This window comes from Balaenoptera ricei, chromosome 2 (genome assembly GCF_028023285.1).
Source record: "Balaenoptera ricei isolate mBalRic1 chromosome 2, mBalRic1.hap2, whole genome shotgun sequence".
NCBI classification, from domain to species: Eukaryota; Metazoa; Chordata; class Mammalia; order Artiodactyla; family Balaenopteridae; genus Balaenoptera; species Balaenoptera ricei.
In genome coordinates this window covers 131,520,312-131,541,809 of record NC_082640.1, presented here as the reverse complement: position 1 = coordinate 131,541,809, position 21,498 = coordinate 131,520,312, and the positions used below count along the sequence as shown (strand labels likewise).

The 21,498-nt window shown below is 35.5% G+C and overlaps 1 long non-coding RNA gene across 2 annotated transcripts in view; it reads left to right on the top strand.

Annotated features, from left to right (window-relative positions):
* The window catches only part of LOC132360600 (uncharacterized), a 381,015-nt gene that overhangs the window by 85,864 nt on the left and 273,653 nt on the right, over nt 1-21,498 (top strand). For both annotated transcript variants that reach the window (XR_009501129.1, XR_009501128.1), the window contains exon 2: nt 14,476-14,551. This is a non-coding gene — a long non-coding RNA (uncharacterized LOC132360600). The remainder of the gene's footprint in view (nt 1-14,475; nt 14,552-21,498) is intronic.

The window sequence follows — 21,498 nt, the reverse complement described above, 5'->3', positions numbered from 1 at the left end:
ATTTTTGTATGTTGATTTTGTATCCTACAACTTTACTGAAATTATTGATTAGTTACCACCATTTTTTTGATTGACTTTTTGAGATTTTCTGTATATAAAAATGTATTAGCAAATAATGATAATTTTACTTTTTCTTTTCAATTCAGATGTCTTTTGTTTCTTTGTCTTGCCTAATTGCTCTAGCCAGGATTTCTGGTTCTATACTGAATAGAAGTGGTGAGAGTGGGCATCCTTGTCTTGTTCTTGATCTTAGAGGAAAAGCTTTCAATTTTTCTCCATTCAGCATAATGTTAGCTGTTAGTTTGTAGTATATGACCTTTATTACATTGAGGTTTGTTCCTTCTATACTCAATCTGTTAAGGGATTTTATCATGAAAAGATGTTATATTTTTGTCAAATGCTTTTCCTGCCTCTATTGAGATGATCACATAATTTTTATCTCTCATTTTATTGATATGATGTATTAATTTATTGATTTGCATAAGTTGAACTGTCCTTAAATCCCATGGATAAATCCCACTTGGTGATGGTGTATAAACCTTTTCATATGTTCTTGAATTAAGTTTGCCCGTGTTTTGTTCAGAATATTTGCACTGATATTCATCAAGGATATTGGTCTATAGTTTTCTTTTCTTGTGGTATTGTTATCTGGTATTGGTAATGGTGGCTTCATAGAATGGGTTTGGAAGTGTTCCCTCCTCAAGAACAAGTTAAGAAGACATTCTATAGACTAACAAAACTTAGTATTTAAGATGATGTGGCATTGAATAAATGATAGACAAAGGTCAACTGAAAAGAATTAGTGAGTACACTAACAGCCCAATACTTATACATAATCTTAATTTAGGACAGAGACATTGGGGAAAAATGGTATTTTAATAAATGGTGCTGAGTCATTTGAATGTCTATACAAAGGACAGTAAATCTTGGCTTGTTTTGGTAATCTCACCCCCATACTCAAACTTGATGATTTGATCCAAGGACTCATAAGAATTGATAGCAGGTTTTATATATATATGATAAGCAAACAGATAAAGAACAACAGAAACAGGAAAAAAAGATAAGCATTGGGCAAACTTCTGAGGAATAACATACAGGCTTCCATGTTCTTCCACTTCTGGTACTGGATAGAATGCATTTATCTCTGGCCTGTGACTTTCTGGGACACATGAAAAGTGTCCCTTCCCAGGGTGTTGATGGAAGGCTGGTCACATAAGCATATCCTGTTATGTGACCAGCCATGGTAACTGAAACATAGGAACCCCAAAATGAAAACTAGTGCACATTATCGATCTTGGTGTTTGTGCAAAGCAAAACTGATAAGTTGATATGGCACAACTTATTATTCCAGATGTAAAGAATCATCAGTCATTAACATAAAGGACCTTCCAAGGAGCATAAGCATATCCTGTTATGTGACCAGCCATGGTAACTGAAACATAGGAACCCCAAAATGAAAACTAGTGCACATTATCGATCTTGGTGTTTGTGCAAAGCAAAACTGATAAGTTGATATGGCACAACTTATTATTCCAGATGTAAAGAATCATCAGTCATTAACATAAAGGACCTTCCAAGGAGCACATTCTTGGGAGTTGACCAAGGGATCATGATGGTTCCAGGCAGCTTTGAAGACATGTGAGGACTGAGCAAACAGACCTGTTATGTTAATTCTTTTTCACACAATCCTATCTCACACCAAAATTTAATTACAAGTAGAGTGTAGATTTAAATAGAAAAGCAAAGTAACAAAATTTATAGAAGATAATAGATATCTCCTTTACATTAGAATAAGGAATGATTTCTTAAATGGGGAACACAATGTATAACCATAAAGCAATGACTGACAAATTAGGTTTAAATTAATAATTTATATTCATCAAAAATAGAGTTAACATTTGTAAAAGGAAAAGCACAGATCAGAGAAGACATTTGCAAAACATATACCTAATGAAAGAACTCCTACAAATCAGTGATAAATCCACAGAGAAAATGTGCAAAATACTTGAACAGGCTTCACAAAAGAGAATGTTTAAATAGGCAATGAAAGTATGAAAGTTTAGTCAAGCTCATTACTAACGAGGGAAATGCAAATTTAAAACCATAATGATATATCACTACTTACCCACCAGATAGGCTAAAATTAAAATGCTTGAAATTAAGAAATATTGGTGATGATATGGACAAATTAGAAATCTTATATATTGCTGGTGGAAATGGGATTTTATATAGTCACTTTGGAAAGCTGTTTGTCATTATCTACTGATGTTAATACATTAATATCCTTTGATCTAAAAAATATTTTTTCTGAGAATATAGCTAACATAAATGCATGTATATGTTTGCCAAAAGATACACATGAGAGAGTGGATAGTAGCATTATCCATATAGGCCAAAAGCTAGAAAAAACTACACTGTACATCAGTAAAAGAACAGATAAATAATATACAGCTTATTTATATGAAATATGTTACACAATGATAAAAATAATTGAAATCTACTTGCATATATTCACATGGAAGAATTTTCCCACATTATTATGAGTGAAAAAACTAGATAATAGATGTATATTATATAATTCAATTTATATAAGGTTAGAAACAAGCAAAATCATAACTGCAGTTTTTGAAATCTGGTTAATGACTACCTTTAAGGAAGAAGGAAATGATAAATATTGGATTCAGGAAGGGAAATTCAAAGTGTCAGTGTTATACTATTCCTTTTTTTATGTTACACTGAGACATCTTTGTTTATGTAACAGTGGCCATCTTTCATTGAGCAAATTGCTTGCTTTATCTCATTTGAGTTTAGAAACTGTCCAGGAAAATAAATTATATATTTATTGTTTTTTAAATGTGGGCAATTCAAAACAACATAGTTGATTTGATTAAAAATCAATTTCAAGCCGCATAGCACAGGGAGATCAGCTCTGTGCTTTGTGACCACCTAGAGGGGTGGGATAGGGAGGGTGGGAGGGAGGGAGATGCAAGAGGGAAGAGATATGGGAACATATGTATATGTATAACTGATTCACTTTGTTATAAAGCAGAAACTAACACACCATTGTAAAGCAATTATACTCCAATAAAGATGTTTAAAAAAAAAAATCAATTTCATTATAAGGGCATGAGCTAGCTTAAAGAAATGAAGGAAAATTTAACCAGGCTTTGGAAACCACGCAAGCCAGAGTAGCTCTTAGGATTCAGTTTTCAGTAGTAAATCAACATGTTCTTCTGTAGGCAACACTGGGGAAATAATCAGCTCATTTCCTTCCTTTTGCCACTATATTAACTTCTTATTGCAACCTTAACAAATTACCACACACTAAGTGGCTTTAAGCAACACATATTTATTCTCTTAAAGTTCTGGAAGTTGGAAGTAAAAAAACGGATCTGCAAGCAGGTGTTTTCCTATAGACTGTAGTAGAGACAGTGTTCCTTGCCTTTTCCAGCTTCTAGAGAATAACTACATTCCTTAGCTCATGGCCCTTCTCCATCTTCAAAGTCTGCAGTATAGTGTAATCTCTCCCTGGCATCTACTTCCATTCTTATGTATTCTAACTCTGATCTTCCTGCCTCTCTCTTATAAAAACTTTGTAATTGCATTGGACCTGCCCAGACAATGAAGGATAATCTCCCCTTCTCAAGATTCTGCAAAGTCCCTTTTACTTAGTAAGATAATATATTCACAGGTTCTGGCGATTAGGATATAGACATCTCTGGGGGGGCAACGTTCAGCAAACCACGGTCATTTTGATTAAACTGGGCCTTCTAATGGGAGAATTTATTTCAATTATTCCATATGCCTAATTTTTCATGGGAAATGGCTAAGTACCAAGATTGAGCAGACAATCAAATTCATGTAATATTTCAGGGATTGCTATTATCGTGTGTGTGTGTGTTTGTGTGTACAAATCATAGCTTTTCAGGTTTTATAGGGTGTGATTAAGTTAACATCCCCTCATGTTGTGATCACTTCAAAGAAATGTGATAGTCACATCACATAAAATTTGGTGTGGATATCAAAACTGATGACACCACTCATGCACCAAGAGGGTAGGTAAAGGTCTATTACTAACATAATGAGGCTTTCTGGGAGGAACAAGGCTGACTTCCAAGCAGGTCTAGAAATAGCTTGAGATGGCAAGGAAAGGAGACTGGCTGGGATTTTACTGTGGTTAGAGGGTAGGACTGAGTTGATGGTTCTCCTGCACATGCAGCCTAGGGCCAAAGGAGGGAGCACTCAGGCTCTTTTACCAGCTGGCCCAGATGAGGGGCCAAAAGGAAAGGGAGTATCGGGCCTGAAAACTCTATGAAGTAACTCAGGTCCCATGAACAACTAAGATTTAGTTGTAAGATAATAGAATCCTTCCCATTCCCCTACAGCTTGCCACCAATCAACAAGGTTCCAATGTGTTAACAGTGGATTACTCAGAGAGCCGAAAGGCACAGACACTATTTAAGAATTTCTTGAAGATTAACCAAGATGGCGGAGTAGAAGGACATGCTCTCACTCCCTCTTGCGAGAGCACCAGAATCACAACTGACTGCTGGACAATCATTGACAGGAAGACCCTGGACTTCACCAAGGAGGATACCCCACGTCCAAGGACAGAGGAGAAGCCACAGTGAGACGGTAGGAGGGGCGCAATCAGAGTAAAATCAAACCCCATAACTGCTGGGTGGGTGACTCACAGACTGGCGAACACTTATACCACAGAAGTCCACCCACTGGAGTAAAGGTTCTGAGCCCCACGTCAGGCTTCCCAACCTGGGGGTCAGGCAACGGGAGGAGGAATTCCTAGAGAATCAGACTTTGAAGCCTAGTGGGAATTGGATTGCAGGACTTTGACGGGACTGGGGGAAACAGAGACCCCACTCTTGGAGGGCACACACAAAGTAATGTGTGCATCGGGACCCAGGGGAAGGAGCAGTGAGCCTGGGGGAGACTGAACCAGACCTACCGGCTGGTGTTGGGGGGTCTCCTGCAGAGGCGAGTGGTGGCTCTGTTTCACCGTGGGGATAAGGACACTGGCAGCAGAGGTTCTGGGAAGTTCTCCTTGGCGTGAGCCCTCCCAGAGTCTGCCATTAACCCCACCAAAGAGCACGGGTAGGCTCCAGTGTTGGGTTGCCTCAGGCAAAACAGCCAACAGGGAGGGAACCCAGCCCCACCCATCAACAGTCAAGTGGATTAAGGTTTTACTGAGCTCTGACCGCCACAGCAACAGGGAGGGAACCCAGCCCCACCCATCAACAGTCAAGTGGATTAAGGTTTTACTGAGCTCTGACCGCCACAGCAACAGTCAGCTCTACCCACCACCAGAGCCTCCCATCAAGCCTCTTAGATAGCCTCAACCACCAGAGGGCAGACAACAGAAGCAAGAAAAACTATAATCCTGCAGCCTGTGGACCAAAAACCACAGTTACAGAAAGATAGAGAAGATGAAAAGGCAGAGGGCTATGTACCAGATGAAGGAACAAGAAAAAACCCCAGAAAAACAACTAAATGAAGTGGAGATAGGCAACCTTCCAGAAAAAGAATTCAGAATAATGATAGTGAAGATGATCCAGGACCTTGGAATAAGAATGGAGGCAAAGATTGAGAAGATGCAAGAAATGATTAACAAAGACCTAGAAGAATTAAAGAACAAACAAACAGAGATGACCAATACAATAACTGAAATGAAAACTACACTAGAAGGAATCAATAGCAGAATAACTGAGGCAGAAGAACGGATAAGTGACCTGGAAGACAGAATGATGGAATTCACTGCTGCGGAACAGACTAAAGAAAAAAGAATGAAAAGAAATGAAGACAGCCTAAGAGACCTCTGGGACAACATTAAATGCAACAACATTCGCATTATAGGGGTCCCAGAAGGAGAAGAGAGAGAGAAAGGACCAGAGAAAATATTTGAAGAGATTATAGTCGAAAACTTCCCTAACATGGGAAAGGAAATAGCCACCCAAGTCCAGGAAGCGCAGAGAGTCCCATACAGGATAAACCCAAGGAGAAACACGCCGAGACACATAGTAATCAAAGTGGCAAAAATTAAAGACAAAGAAAAATTATTGAAAGCAGCAAGGGGAAAACGACAAATAACATACAAGGGAACTCCCATAAGGTTAACAGCTGATTTCTCAGCAGAAACTCTGCAAGCCAGAAGGGAGTGGCATGATATACTTAAAGTGATGAAAGGGAAGAACCTACAACCAAGATTACTCTACCCGGCAAGGATCTCATTTAGATTTGATGGAGAAATCAAAAGCTTTACAGACAAGCAAAAGCTAAGAGAATTCAGCACCACCAAACCAGCTCTACAACAAATGCTAAAGGAACTTCTCTAAGTGGGAAACACAAGAGAAGAAAAGGACCTACAAAAACAAACCCAAAACAATTAAGAAAATGGTCATGGGAACATGCATATCGATTATTACCTTAAACGTGAATGGATTAAATGCCCCAACCAAAAGACATAGACTGGCTGAATGGATACAAAAACAAGACCCATATATATGCTGTCTACAAGAGACCCACTTTAGACCTAGGGACACATACAGACTGAAAGTGAGGGGATGGAAAAAGATATTCCATGCAAATGGAAATCAAAAGAAAGCTGGAGTAGCTATACTCATATCAGATAAAATAGACTTTAAAATAAAGAATGTTACAAGAGACAAGGAAGGACACTACATAATGATCAAGGGATCAATCCAAGAAGAAGATATAACAATTATAAATATATATGCACCCAACATAGGAGCACCTCAATACATAAGGCAACTGCTAACAGCTATAAAAGAGGAAATCGACAGTAACACAATAATAGTGGGGGACTTTAACACCTCACTTACACCAATGGACAGATCATCCAAAATGAAAATAAATAAGGAAACAGAAGCTTTAAATGACACAATAGACCAGATAGATTTAATTGATATATATCGGACATTCCATCCAAAAACAGCAGATTACACGTTCTTCTCAAGTGCGCACGGAACTTTCTCCAGGATAGATCACATCTTGGGTCACAAATCAAGCCTCAGTAAATTTAAGAAAATTGAAATCATATCAAGCATCTTTTCTGACCACAACGCTATGAGATTAGAAATGAATTACAGGGAAAAAAACGTAAAAAGGACAAACACATGGAGGCTAAACAATACGTTACTAAATAACCAAGAGATCACTGAAGAAATCAAAGAGGAAATCAAAAAATACCTAGAGACAAATGACAATGAAAACACGACGACCCAAAACCTATGGGATGCAGCAAAAGCAGTTCTAAGAGGGAAGTTTATAGCTATACAAGCCTACCTAAAGAAACAAGAAAAAAGAATTTCTTTTTTTTTTTTTAACATCTTTATTAGAGTATAATTGCTTTACAATGGTGTGTTAGTTTCTGCTTTATAACAAAGGGAATCAGTTATACATATACATATGTTCCCATATCTCTTGCCTCTTGCGTCTTCCTCCCTTCCACCCTCCCTATCCCACCCCACTAGGTGGTCACAGAGCACTGAGCTGATCTCCTTGTGCTATGTGGCTGCTTCCCACTAGCTATCTATTTTACGTTTGGTAGTGTATATATGTCCATGCCACTCTCTCACTTTGTCACAGCTTACCCTTCCCCCTCCCCGTGTCCTCAAGTCCATTCTCTAGTAGGTCTGTTGCTAACACATACATATGGAATCTAAGGAAAAAAAAAAAAAGGTCATAAAGAACCTAGGGGTAAGACGGGAATAAAGAATTTCTTAAGGAAATTCTTAAGACAACAGGGAAGAAAGAAAAAAGAAAGCAAACATACTACAGGAAATTTAAGCCCCAGGCACCTATGCTAAAGCAACCACTGAACATGCCAACAACAAACCAGTTTATCATAAAACCTCATTAAAAACCCAATTACCTTGGGTCTTACTACTTGATACATTATGTCCAGGTTTCACCAAAAATTTACAAGTTGTGCTTAAGAGCAAAGGAAAACACTGAAGGATTTTGGCTAAGCTAAGGACCAGTCGTGCCCACCGGGCTGCTGAAGCTGTTCTGCTGCAGTACCAGCTGAGCAGAACCCAAAACAGACGTAGTTACTCCACTCATTGGGCAGAACTTAAGGCCATCTCATAACTCTGGCAAATACTCCCTTAGATTAACCTTGGTATATTTTTCTACTGATTCTTGGGCTGTTCCCAATTGCCTCACTATTTGATCTGCCCTTGAAAAATAAAATACTGGCAAATTGTGGACACTGCTCTTTGGGGGCATGAAATGTGGAAACGAATCATGGCTATTTATATAAATACCTGGGTAATTCATGTGGATGTCCATGGTAAAATATCATTTTCTGATGCAACTGACTAGAAACAAGCTGCTGATCAAGCCTGCACTCCTCAGATTGTGACCATTACTGCCTAGATCAATCATCGTACTAGACATGGCAACATATCCACTACTATAAACTGAGCTACCACTGTATGATAGACCTGTGACTCCCGCCAAAAGTTTACTAGGTTATCTCCCAGTGGAGGAGATCTCATTGCACTAGGTGTTTCCCGTGTGTGTTCCACATCTGCAGATTGACTATATCAGGCCTTTGACCCCAGCTCAAGGCCACACATCATGTCTCACCACTGTTGATACCTTTTAAGGTTGTTATTACTGTTCGACTCTGACCAACTGACCTGAGCTACAATGTGGTGCCCCTTGAAACTACTCTGTATCATTTTTTTTTACTTTTATTAATCGTTTACAGTCTAACAACAGTATTTTTTTAATCACAAAAGCAATTCAACAATACACTGATAGTTAAGATATTCAGTGGACCCTCTTCACTTCCTATCATCTATTGGTGTCTTTTATTGTTGCACATTGGAACATCTTCCTCCAAAAATGACAAAAAGACTTCTTAATCTACCTCCTCCACCTCTTTGTGGTCTATACACATTAGAAAGACAGTTTCGTCACTGAATGCAGCTACCTCCAGGAAGGAATAATCTCTTCTTGGTTGCTTGCTGGGCTGCTATCAGGATAAAAATTGGAACATTAAATAGACCTATTTTGAAAATTTATTATTTCAGGCTCTCCTGTTTCCCATGGGAAAATCAATCTCTTATGCCCTCTATATTTGATTTTTTTTAAAGCCTATATTAAATAATAATAAATGATAATGAAGAACTTTGTACAAATTACTAAATTAATAGACTTCTACAGATTAAAGAGATATTATTAAGGTTTTTGTTGTTGCTGTTGCTTTTGATATTTTTGCTTTTTCCTTTGATTGGAAGTGATCCTCTAAAAAATGTAATGCATATTAATAGGGGTTGAGGATACTTCTGATCCCTACCAAATGGTGGAGCAAACAGGCACTTAGATATTTGAATTTTTCGCACACAGAACATGCAGCCAATCACAAAGTGGATATGTCAATGCATTAAATTCTAGAAACATCTATCTCCTTCTTTTAACCTCAATATTAAATATAATTAAATGAAACGACCATTGGTCATTTCCTAAATTTGCCATTCGTATGGGCTCACTTTCTCTCTCTCAATGATGCTAGATTTTCCCTAGATTTTAGACCTATTTCTGTTCCAAAAATACCCTGATTTTCTTTTACACTAGTGCTGGTTTCTTTTATTTCACTTGCTTTTTTTTTTTTTTTTTTTTTAGTTTGTTGACTTGGTTTGGAATCCAAGATTCTGGATCAAATTGCATGATTCTTAACTAGATATGAGTTTGTAAGAGCATTTGATTTTCATTATTTCTTGGCTATGGTATCCTGGTTTACACCTGGTTGAATTCATTTTGTCATGTTCCCCTATCTTTATGGAGATAGAATGGTGCTCAAAAAACAATTTCTTAATTTATTAATACATTAGTGAAGAATCCTCACAGATTTTTGACCCTCCTCCTTCAATTTTTCCACCTTACCTATTATGACTAAGGGTTGGGAGCAGAGAATAAACTTTATTGTCCCAGGAAATGATTGGGCCTACAACCATGATGAAGGAAGAGAGAAAGTAGATTTCAAGGACATACGTTTTATTAATAAAGCTGAAGTCAAAGCACTCTTTTAAATCTTGATGTTGGCACATGCCCTGTGCACTCAGCCAAAATTATGTTTTGATGATAGAAAATAAGAGGACATACTCAGGGTCATTATCTGTATGTTCCCTAGTTCTTCCAGAAAAACGAAGTGGCATTGTTTTGTAATGCTTTACTTCACCAATACATGTATGCTTTGAATGTTTTTAACTCAACATATCAAAAGTTAAAGTGGTAAAAATTTATGATGTATTCCATTCAAAGATGACCTTAATAAAGTCTGAAAACTAATCTTCAGAATCTCTGTATCCTTGGGATGCCACTCTACTTAAGGAAATAAATCTCTGATGAAATTTAGCCCGGTATAACAGAGAAAAGCCCTAATATGAATTACTTTTGGAGCAGTTTGCATTTTTTATTCTCCTTTCCTCTGTCATGATTTACCTTAGTACAAACCCTGAGAGTACCATCATTTTCCATTACAGCTATTTAAACAATAAATTAATTTATGCAAATGTGCTAATAATTTTCTTTCTCTGATAATATAATTACTTTTGAACACGGTCGTTCTGGAGATATAGTGGTTCATATCACACAAATGACAGTAACAGGGAATTTACACTTTCCACATTACAGTGGGTCATATAATACTTTGGTTCTTCTCAAAATTGTCCCATAAAGAACAGTTACTCTGAATTTACAACTGGCTCTTTTCTAACCATTAAGTTAAATGGCAGTTGTTTTGTTTTTCTCAGCCCTTGGTTTGTCTCTCAAGACTTTCTCATAATTTACCTTCTTGTAAATACAGACATGCAGAAACACAAATGACTATTAAACGTGCAACTAAGTATTAAACTTTATACTAATTAGGAAATAAAACTATAACAGACATATGACACTTAAAATATTTTTAAGGAGAGATACAGTTGACCCTTGAGCCACATGGGTTTGAACTGTGCAGGTCCACTTACACACAGATTTTTTTTTTCAATAGTAAATACTTCAGTACTACAAAATCCCTGCTTGATTGAGTCTGAGGATGCAGAAGCTCGGATAAGGAGGAACCATTTATGTGGAGTAACCTTAAATACGGAGGGCCAACTATAAGTTGGATTTTCGACTGCTTGGGGGGCTGGTGCCACTAACCCTTTGTTCAAGGGTCAACTATATTTTCATTGTAACTGAATACAATATATACTGGTAAATGACTACTGAAGATATACTTTTCTTCCTCCTTAGTAAAAACTTTTTTCTGAATTTTTATGGATCACAATGCATCTGTTAGGAAACCTTTTTTTAAAAAAATTTTTAACCTTTATGATGTATAATTGATGTACAAAAAATTGCATGCATTTAATGTATTCATCTTGCTGAGTTTGGACATATGCATACACTGGTGATATTTCACCACAATTAAGATACTAAACACATCCATCTCCTCCAAAAACTTCCTTCTGTTTGTGTGTATGTGCGGTAAGAATGCTTAATGTGAGATCTATCCTCTTATTTTAAAGTACACAATAGTATATTGTTAACTATAGGTACTATGTTGTACAGTAGATTGCATCTGGGTTTGGTCATGTGATGTAGTTCTAGCAAATGATGTGAAGGTGATTGTGGTGATGAGATTTCAGATAAGGCTGTTAAAGACAATGTACTGGCAAAATTTCCTAGAAGGTGCATTCTCTTTGCCCTTCCTTTCTGCCTTGTTTCTTTCTGAAAACTGGATCACAAGTATGGCGTGAGAGCATCTTTCTTATACCTGAGTATTAAAATCAGCAAATCATAGGATTCTGGCACAATGAGACAGAAAGAGACTGAGTCTCTGATAATCATGGAGGAGCTACAGAAGTCTTGTACTACCTACTTCTGGACTTCTTTTATATAAAAATTAAGCATTTATTGTATTCATTCACTTTTATTTTAGGCTTTTTGTTTTATGCAGTTGCCTAATTCAAATGCACGCACTAATTCTGGGGAAATAGATTAAACAATCTCACTGGTTGTTTTTGTTTCTGCATTTAGGACAATTACGCAAATGTTTTAAAATACTTAAAAGTTGTGCATTTTAATTACCTTTATGCAAAGTATAAGGTGTTTTTCTTTAGCTTCTTAGTTCATGGACTTTTTTCCTCCAACTTTATTAAGATAATTTACATATAACATTGTTCATTATTTAAGGTGTACAACATGTTGATTTGATACACTTGTATATTGAAAAATGATTACCATTACAGCATTTATTAACACCTGCATCACAATACATAGTCACCATTTCCTTTTTTTGTGGTGAGAATATTTAAGATCTACTCTTTCAGCAGCTAGAGTATATTCATTATACTGTGCATCAGATCCCCAGACCTTATTCATCTTTTAGCTGAAACTTTATACTCTTTGACCAATATCTCCTCTTTTTCCCCAACCCCCTGCCTCTGGTAACTACCATTTTAGTCTGTTTCTATGAAGTTGACTTTTTAAACATTTGTATATAAGTGATATCATACAGAGTTTACCTTTCTCTGTCTGACTTGTTTCCCTTAGCATAGTGACCTCAAAGTCCATTCATATAGTTGAAAATGACAGGATGTCCTTTTTTCACATGGCTAAATAATATTCCATTGCATATATGTGTACCATATCTTCTTAATCTACTTATCCATTGACTGGCACTTAGGTTGTTTCCATATCTTAGATATTGGGAGAAAAATGCAGCAATAAACATGGGAGAGCAGATATCTCTCTAATATTCCCTTTTCATATTTTTTAATCTATACCCAGAAGCAGAATTGCTGGATCATATGGTAGTTCTATTTTTAATTTTTTGAGGAACCTCCATACTGTTTTCCAGAGTGGCTGAACAAATTTACGTTTCCACATACAATGAAACAGTGTTCCCTTTTCTCATCAGTATTGCTATTTCTTGCCTTTTTGATGATATCCATGCTAAAAGGTATGAGGTAATATCTCATTGTGGTTTTGATTTGCAGTTCCTTGATGATTAGTGATGTTGAGTACCTTTTTGTGTACTTGTCCATTTGTATATCTTCTTTGGAAAAATTTCAGTTCAGTACCTCTGCACATTTTTAAACAGGAGCAATATACACATTAGACCAGATGGACTTAACAGATATTTACAGAACATTCCATCTAACAGCAGCAGAATACGTGTTCTTCTTAAGTGCATACAGCATATTCTCCAGGATAGATCATATGTTTTGCCACAAAACAAATCTTAAATTTAAGAATTTTGAAATCATATGAAGCATCATTTCTGTACACAGTGGAATGAAAGTAGAAACCAGTTACAAGAAGAAAACTAGAAAATTCACAAAAATATAAATGTTAAACTACATGCTTATAAACAACCAATGAGTCAAAGAAGAAATCAAAAGAGAAATTCAAAAATATCTTGAAACAAATGAAAATGAAAACATGACATACCAAAATGTATGAAATGCAGCAAACGCATTTCTAAGAGAGACATTTATAGCAACAAATACCTTCATTAATAAAAAAAAAAATAATCTTGATTTATCGTCTTCCCTCATACTCACATCCAAATAATGAGAATTCTTCTGACTTCTCCTTGTAATACATTCAGAGACCAATCCTTCCTTACTATGTCTCTTGCTACCATCCTAATCTATCCCCACAGCACCTAAATTTCTCTCCTAGGCCAATGCAATAAAATTCTAAGGGATCTTCCTTCTCTTACTCCTTCATTCTCCTGTCCATAGAGCAGCTAGAGAAAGAGGCTGGAGATGATGGGATTTTTAAAAGCCCCCCCCAACAACATATCTGCTTTTATTTTTATTTGATTGCCTCTTCTTCAATTGTATTTTATTTGTCTTTGCCTCTCTCCCTCTCTAGTTATTAGCATGCTCTTACAGAGGCTTATTTCTATTGTTTTTGTTGTTGTTGCTGAATCTCAAATATTACTATAGCATCTGACACATAAAGATTTTAATACACATTTGTTGCATGGATGCATGGATTGTGAAACTTGGAATAAACCTATATGCTTAGTATCAGCAAAGTGTTTAAATGAATTATGGGAAATCCATTCAGTGAACACTTTGCTGCTGTATAAATAATTATGTAACATATTTTGTTTTATTTTAAATGAAATTTACTTTTTTAAGAAGAGATTTAGTTTTATTTTTAAAAGTTGTAAAGATAGTACAGAGAGTTCTCATGTAACCCAAACACAGTTTTAGTTGTTATTAACATTATTACATTTGTGTGGTACATTTCTTACAAATAATAGATGAATATAAATACATTATTATTAGCTAAGCATATTGTATTCAGATTTCCTTAAATTTTACCTAATATCCTTTTCACTCCCAGATCTCATCCAGAATATCACATTATTCATAATTTTCTATCATTCGTCATTCCATCATTCAAGTTCATTCATCATTTCTCTTTCAGGTACTCCTGGCTGTGCAAGTTTTCCAGATGTTCCTTGTTTTTGATGACCTTGACAACTTTGAAGAGCACTGGCCAGGTATTTTTTTTAATTAATTAATTTATTTATTTTTGGCTGTGTTGGGTCTTCTGTGCGAGTTGGGTTTCTGTGTGAGGGCTTTCTCTAGTTGCGGCGAGTGGGGGCCACTCTTCATCACAGTGCGCGGGCCTCTCACTGTTGTGGCCTCTCTTGTTGCGGAGCACAAGCTCCAGATGTGCAGGCTCAGTAGCTGTGGCTCACGGGCCTAGTTGCTCCGCGGCATGTGGGATCCTCCCAGACCAGGGCTCGAACCCATGTCCCCCGCACTGGCAGGCAGATTCTCAACCACTGCACCACCAGGGAAGCCCCCTGGCCAGGTATTTTATAGAATGACCTTCTATTGAGATTTTTCTGACATTTTTTCTTACCGTGAATCAAAGGTTATAGTTTTTGGGAGGAAGAACATAGAGGTAAAGTGCCATTTTCATCACATACTATTAACATGACTTACAACAGTTGATGAAGACCTTGAGCACTTGGCTGACATAGTGTTTGTCAGGCTCCTTTGTTGTAAAGGGACTCTTCTTTACCTCTTTCATGCTGTACTCCTTAGAAGGAAGTTACTATTCTTAGCCCACACGTGAGGAGTAGGGAATTATGTTCTGCCTCCTTGAAGACAGAGTATCTATGTAAATTATTTAGAATTTTTCTACATTGTAGGTTTACCCTCATTTTTATTCAGGTTATTTATTTATATCAGTATGGACTCATGTGTACTTATTCTACATTTTGGGTTATAATTAAATGTAACTTTAGTTTGTCATTCAAATTACTGAAGAGCTTTGAACTTGGGGAGGTTTTTCAGTTGTCTCCTGTGTCATTTGGCATACTACAACCATTGTGGGTGTTATTTTGCATACTTCCTTTCTTTCTGGTATTATGAGTTCTCCTAGCTCATGTATATTTTGTAATATCAGTCATTTCTCTTAGGAGCATGGGTTTTTAAAATTGGAGAGTGGTGGTAGAAACCAAGACATAGGTGCTAGGTGTGCTTCTTGCCTATTGTCATTGCTTTCAGTTTTCCTCAACTGACAGAGCAAGGAAATATATGCTTCTATACTAACATATATATATGCATGTATATCTATCAATATATGTGTATGTTACGGTCTGTGTTTATATTAAGCTAAACTTGATCTCATAATGACGTCTCAAACTCTAACGTATCCGTTACCAAATGAGTCATTCTAGTTCCCCTCTCCTTGCTTATCTGCAATTTCCCACACTAACAGTGAGAAAACTGGCTTCAATTGTCTGCCATCCATTTACCTAATTGTTCAGTTCTAGTATATATTTATAGTAGTACCAGAATTGTTAACCAATATCCTCTGGGGTTTAACTTTATCAGCTAGTGTACCTTGCTTATATACAGTTTATTTTGTCTTTAACTTTAGATAGTCCACTCATTTCCAAACTTAGGTCAGAGCCTGTTTTCCCTACCTAGTTCAGTGAGATTTCTTCATACATTTGTGGTATATTTGGATTCTTGCTTACCTCATATTATGAATTAGGAAGTGTTCTCTCTGCTTCTATTTTCTAGAAGAGGTTGTGGAGAATTGGTATAATTATTTTCTTAAATGTTCTTTAAATCATTTGTAAAACAATCTGTGCCTGATTATTTCTTTTTAGAGGGCTTATTAGTTATTGAATCAATTTCCTCAATAGATATAGGCCTATTAAAATTATGTATGTTTCTTTGCATGCTTTTTGGTAGCATGAGTCCTTCACACAATTGGTCTATTTTATCTAAGATATCAATTTGTGGATATTGTGTTGTGTATAGTGTTCCTTACCATCCTTAACAATTTTAATAAATAGAAAATATACTAAAGATAAATACTTTGAGGTGAAAACTCCATTCTATCTCATTTTTGCTTGCAATTGATGCAATTGAAGTGACTGACAAAAGCATTCCTGTTGAGTAATTAAAAAAAAAAAAAACTAAAATTTAATTTGGGTTCTAAAACACATTTTAGTCAACAGTAATATTAAGAAAGATTATCAGCTCATATATAAATGTTCACTCTTCCAATCGTGTAAAAATTAATGGGATTTATAAATTAAAGCAAAAGTCTTTCAAAGGTCTTTCTGGCATTCAAGTAAGGGAGTAGTCACAAGAAATTAAAAGTTCAAAATAAATTTTAAATCCCTTATTGAATATACTGAATATCAATATGGAAATCCTGCTAAATTGCCTTTCTTCAGGAACTAAGCATATATTATATAATTAGAGTGATGTAATGTGCTACCATGGTAACACAGGAGTTTATATTTTGCAACTGAATTTCTAAATTGAAATAATAAAACTCATCAATCATTTTTATTTTCACAAAGTGGTCGATAGGATCCTTACATTTCACATTTGCATGTAGTATAAAACATACATTCATATGTGTGGCAAAAGGTATTATTGCATTTTTGTTAAGTATAGACATCATAAACCATAAGAGCACTCAATTCAGTACTCAGATTTCCTTGATTAAATGTAGAACCATCTCTACATGAATGTATGACAATTTATGTTTTTAAACATACAGCTGTCTATAGAAATAAAAGAAAATGATTATAATTTATTGTGCATTTACTCTGAGCATAATTATCTTACATAGTTGAGATGTTATCGTATTTAATTTCATCAGAAAAGTTTTGTTTAGGTATTATTATCTCTATTTTCCTGGTTTAAATGGGTATGACACTTGCCAAATCCATACAATTAATAAATTTATGAGCTCTGCTTTAAATTCAGGTATTCTTGATCTCAGGCCCAAATATAAAGCACTGTACAGTACCATCTATTATAATAGGTTTTCCAAATACATAAAATAGGAATTTGAAAGTTATACATTGTCATATTATGATATATCCCTGAGAAAGTTGTTACAAGTAAGCATATAATGAATATGAAATTTGCTATTAAAATGTGGAAGATAATTTTTTATAAAGTAAAGCATTAATCTCTTTTATAAATGTAGATTCATATAGAAGATTCATTTATAGAAGACTGTGCCTATACCCATCAAAATCTATGCTGCATTCTTAGCTTTACCACTTAACATCTAGGTGACATGAGACAATTTATTCAAGTGTTTTTTTTCCTAGTTTTATTAAAAACAAAATAAATATAATAAAAATATATTTATTATGGGATTGTTGGGAGGTGTATTAAAGTTATCCAGAGAAACAGAACCAATAGAGTGGATGGATGGATGGATGGATGAATGGATGAGTGGATGGATGGATGGATAGATAGATAGATAAACATATAGATATAAGAAGAGATTTATTATAGGAATTGGCTCAGGTGATTATAGAGACCAAAAAGTCCCAGGCTCAGACACCTGCACTCTGAGAACCAGGAAAGCCAGTGATGTAATTCAGTATGAGTTTGAAGGATCAGAACCAGGAGCACTGATGTCGAAGTGCAGGAGGAGATGTGTGTCCCAGCTCAAGAAAAGAAAGCAAGTTCACTCAGCTTTCTGTTCTATTCTGACCCTCATTGGATTGGATGCTGCCCAACCATATTGTTGAGGATGTACTTGGTTATCTTCTTTACTCAGATTCAAAGACCCTCACAGACACAATCAGAAATAATGATTTTACAGCTATCTGGGCATCCCTTAGCCCAATCAAGTTGACATGTTAAATTAACCATCACAGGTGAATTAAGTGAATTAATGCATATAAATTACTTTTGAAATTGCTTGCCACGAAATAAGCAATAATAAATATAACTGTTATCTACAACACATGCTATCAAATTTCTTGAGTTGGGATCATAAAAAGTTAATCCATGAGTTTTGTGGATTTGCTGTAAGAGATGTTTGATGTATTACTTCACTAATGTGATTTGACATAAGGATTCCTGTTAATTATTTACACAGACTTACTGGGAAATATGGAGGATAATTAATATAATGAGTGACATAATCAAGTAGCAATAATTTAGCTGGAATCACAATAGTAGATGCAGTCTAGGAATAAGAAGTATGAATTTTACAAATGTAAATTTGTCTTTATATAATACAAGGAATGTCCCATATAATGGACCAAATTACCATACCACTGTACTCTTTACTATCAAAAGATTGTTTTTCAGGAGTAGCATTATATTTATTATTTTATATTAGCTATTAATAAAATTATGTATCATATTTGCAAGATCTGACTTGAAGAGAACGGATCATACTTTTCATGTATTTTAGTTCTGACCCTACTAACAGCATGATCTATCATCCCATCTTATGTGAGAGAGCAAGTTACTCCATAAAATATTGGCAGTGTTTGAGTAGAGGATTTTGATGCACAGATGAAGATAATTAGAAAAAAAAATTAGTAATTAATAATTATAATTAATAATTAAAAGCTGTTTGGACCAAAATCTTGTTACCAGAAAAGGAAGGCATCAGACAGGAGAAATAAACCAGTCACATAATATTTCTGAGCCTCAGTATTTGCATATACCTCTGCTACACATATAATTTCAGGGTCTCAGGAATCATGGTGAATGAGGGCTTTTATTTCTACCAACTAACTAGTTTTAAAAACTTTACCAGACAACCTCTCTTTTTCCTATTGAAAAGAGAAACAGCACATTTCCCCTGGTGATCCTCTTGAGTAAGTCTTTATTTACTATGTTACAGATAATGGCATATGGGTTGCAGAGCATAAACTAAACATAAACAGAGTGGTATCTTCTTCCTTTTCAGCAACTGCTTTATTTCCTTCTTAGACTTTACGACATTATATCCTAAATATTTATTATTCTTTGTCTCTAGATTCTCAACACTTACTCATTCTTCAAATTTTAATATTTATGTACTCTCAGTGAGGCTCTGCTTCCCTAACCCACTTCCACTGGTTGTCTCCAACTAGTTTGTTTTCTCATTTGCCTAGCATTATTTGTATTAACATTTTCAAAGCATCATGACCTTTGATTTTTTTGTTGTTGTTTATTGAGGATAGTTGACTTAAATATTAGGTTCAGGTACAACATAGTGATTCAATATACATTATGCACCATAAAAAGTTATTACAGTATTATTGACTATATTCCCTGTGCTGTACATTACATTCCTGAGACTTATTTATTTTATAACTGGTAGTTTGTACCTCTTAATCCCCTTCACCTGTCTTGCCCATCCTTCCTCCCTCCTCTGCTCTGGCAACCACAAGTTTGTTCTCTTTATCCATTCATCTGTTGATGGACACTTAGGTTGCTTCTATATCTTGGCTACTGTAAATAATGTTGTGATGAACATTGGGGTGCATGTATCTTTTTGAATTAGTGTTTTTGTTTACTTCAGATTCAGAAGTGAAATAGCTGGATCATATAGTAGTTCTATTTTTAATTTTTTGAGGACCCTCCGTACTGTTTTCCATAGTGACTGTACCAATTTGCATTCCCACGAATAGTGCACAAGGGTTTCCTTTTGTCCACATCCTCACCAAAACTTATAGTTTGCCTTTTTGATAATAGCCATTCTGATAGTTGTGAGGTGATATCTCATTGCAGTTTTGTTTGCATTACCTGATGGTTAGCAATGTTAAGCATGTTTTCATGTGCCTGTTGACCACCTGTATGTCTTCTTTGAAAAGTGCCTATTCAGGTCCTCTGCCTATTTTTTAATTGGATTTTTTTATTGATATGGAGTTATATGTGTTCTTTATATATTTGGGGTATAAACACTTTGTTGGACATATAATTTGCAAATTTCTTTTATCATTCAGTAGGTTGCCTTTTGTTTGTTGATGGTATTCTTCACTGTGCAAAAATTTTAGTTTCCATTTGTTAATTTTTTCTGTTGTAGCCCTTGCCTGAGGAGATATATCCAAAATGTATTGATAAGACCAATGTCAAGGAGTGTACTTCCTGTGTTTTTATCTAGGAATTTTATGGTTTCAGGTCTTACATTTATGTCTTTAATCCATTTTGAGTTTATTTTTATATATTGTGTGTGAAAATGGCCTAGTTTCATTCTTTCACATGTAGCTGTCCAGTTTTCTCATCACTACTTATTGAAGAGACTGTCTTTTCCCCATTATATTTGCCTCCTTTGTTGTAGATTAATTGACCATATGTGTTGGGTTTATCTCTGCCCTCTCTGTTCTGTTTCATTGATCTGTGTGTCTGTTTTTGTGCCAGTACCATACTGGTTTGATTACTATAGCTTTGTAGTATAGTTTGAAGTCAGGGAGTATAATGTCTCCAGCTTTGTTCTTTTTTCTAAAGAATGCTTTAGATATTCAGGCTTTTTGTGGTTCCATATAAATTTGGGGTTTATTTGTTCTAGTTCTGTGAAAAATGCCATGAGTATTTTGCTAGAGATTGCACTGAATCTATAGATTGCTTTGGGTAGTATGGACATTTTATCAATACAGTTGACCCTTGAACAACAAGAGTTTGAACCATGTGGGTCTACTTCTACACAGAATTTTTTCAATAGTAAATACTACAGTACTACACAATCTACAGTTGGTTGAATCTGTGGACATGGAACCATAGGTACAGAGGGCCAACTATAAAGTTATACAGGGATTTTTGACTGCATGGGTGGTTGGTGCTCCTAACTCCCATATAGCTCAAGGGTCAACTGTATTAAATTTTCTGATCCATGAGCACAGTAGATCTTTCCATTTATTTATGTCATCTTCAATTTCTTTCATCAGTGTCTTATAGTGTTTAGAGTACAGGTCTTTCACCTCCTTGGTTAAATTTATTGCTAGGCATTTTATTCTTTTTGATGTGGTTGTAAATGGGATTGTTTTCTTGATTTCTCTTTCTGATAATTCACTGTTAGTGTATAGATATGCACCAGATTTCTGTATATTGTCTCTTGCAACTGTACTGAATTCATTTATTTGTTATAATAGTCTTTGGAAGGAATGTATAGGGTTTTTAATTTATAGTATCATCTCATCTGCAAAGATTGACAATTTTACTTCCTCTC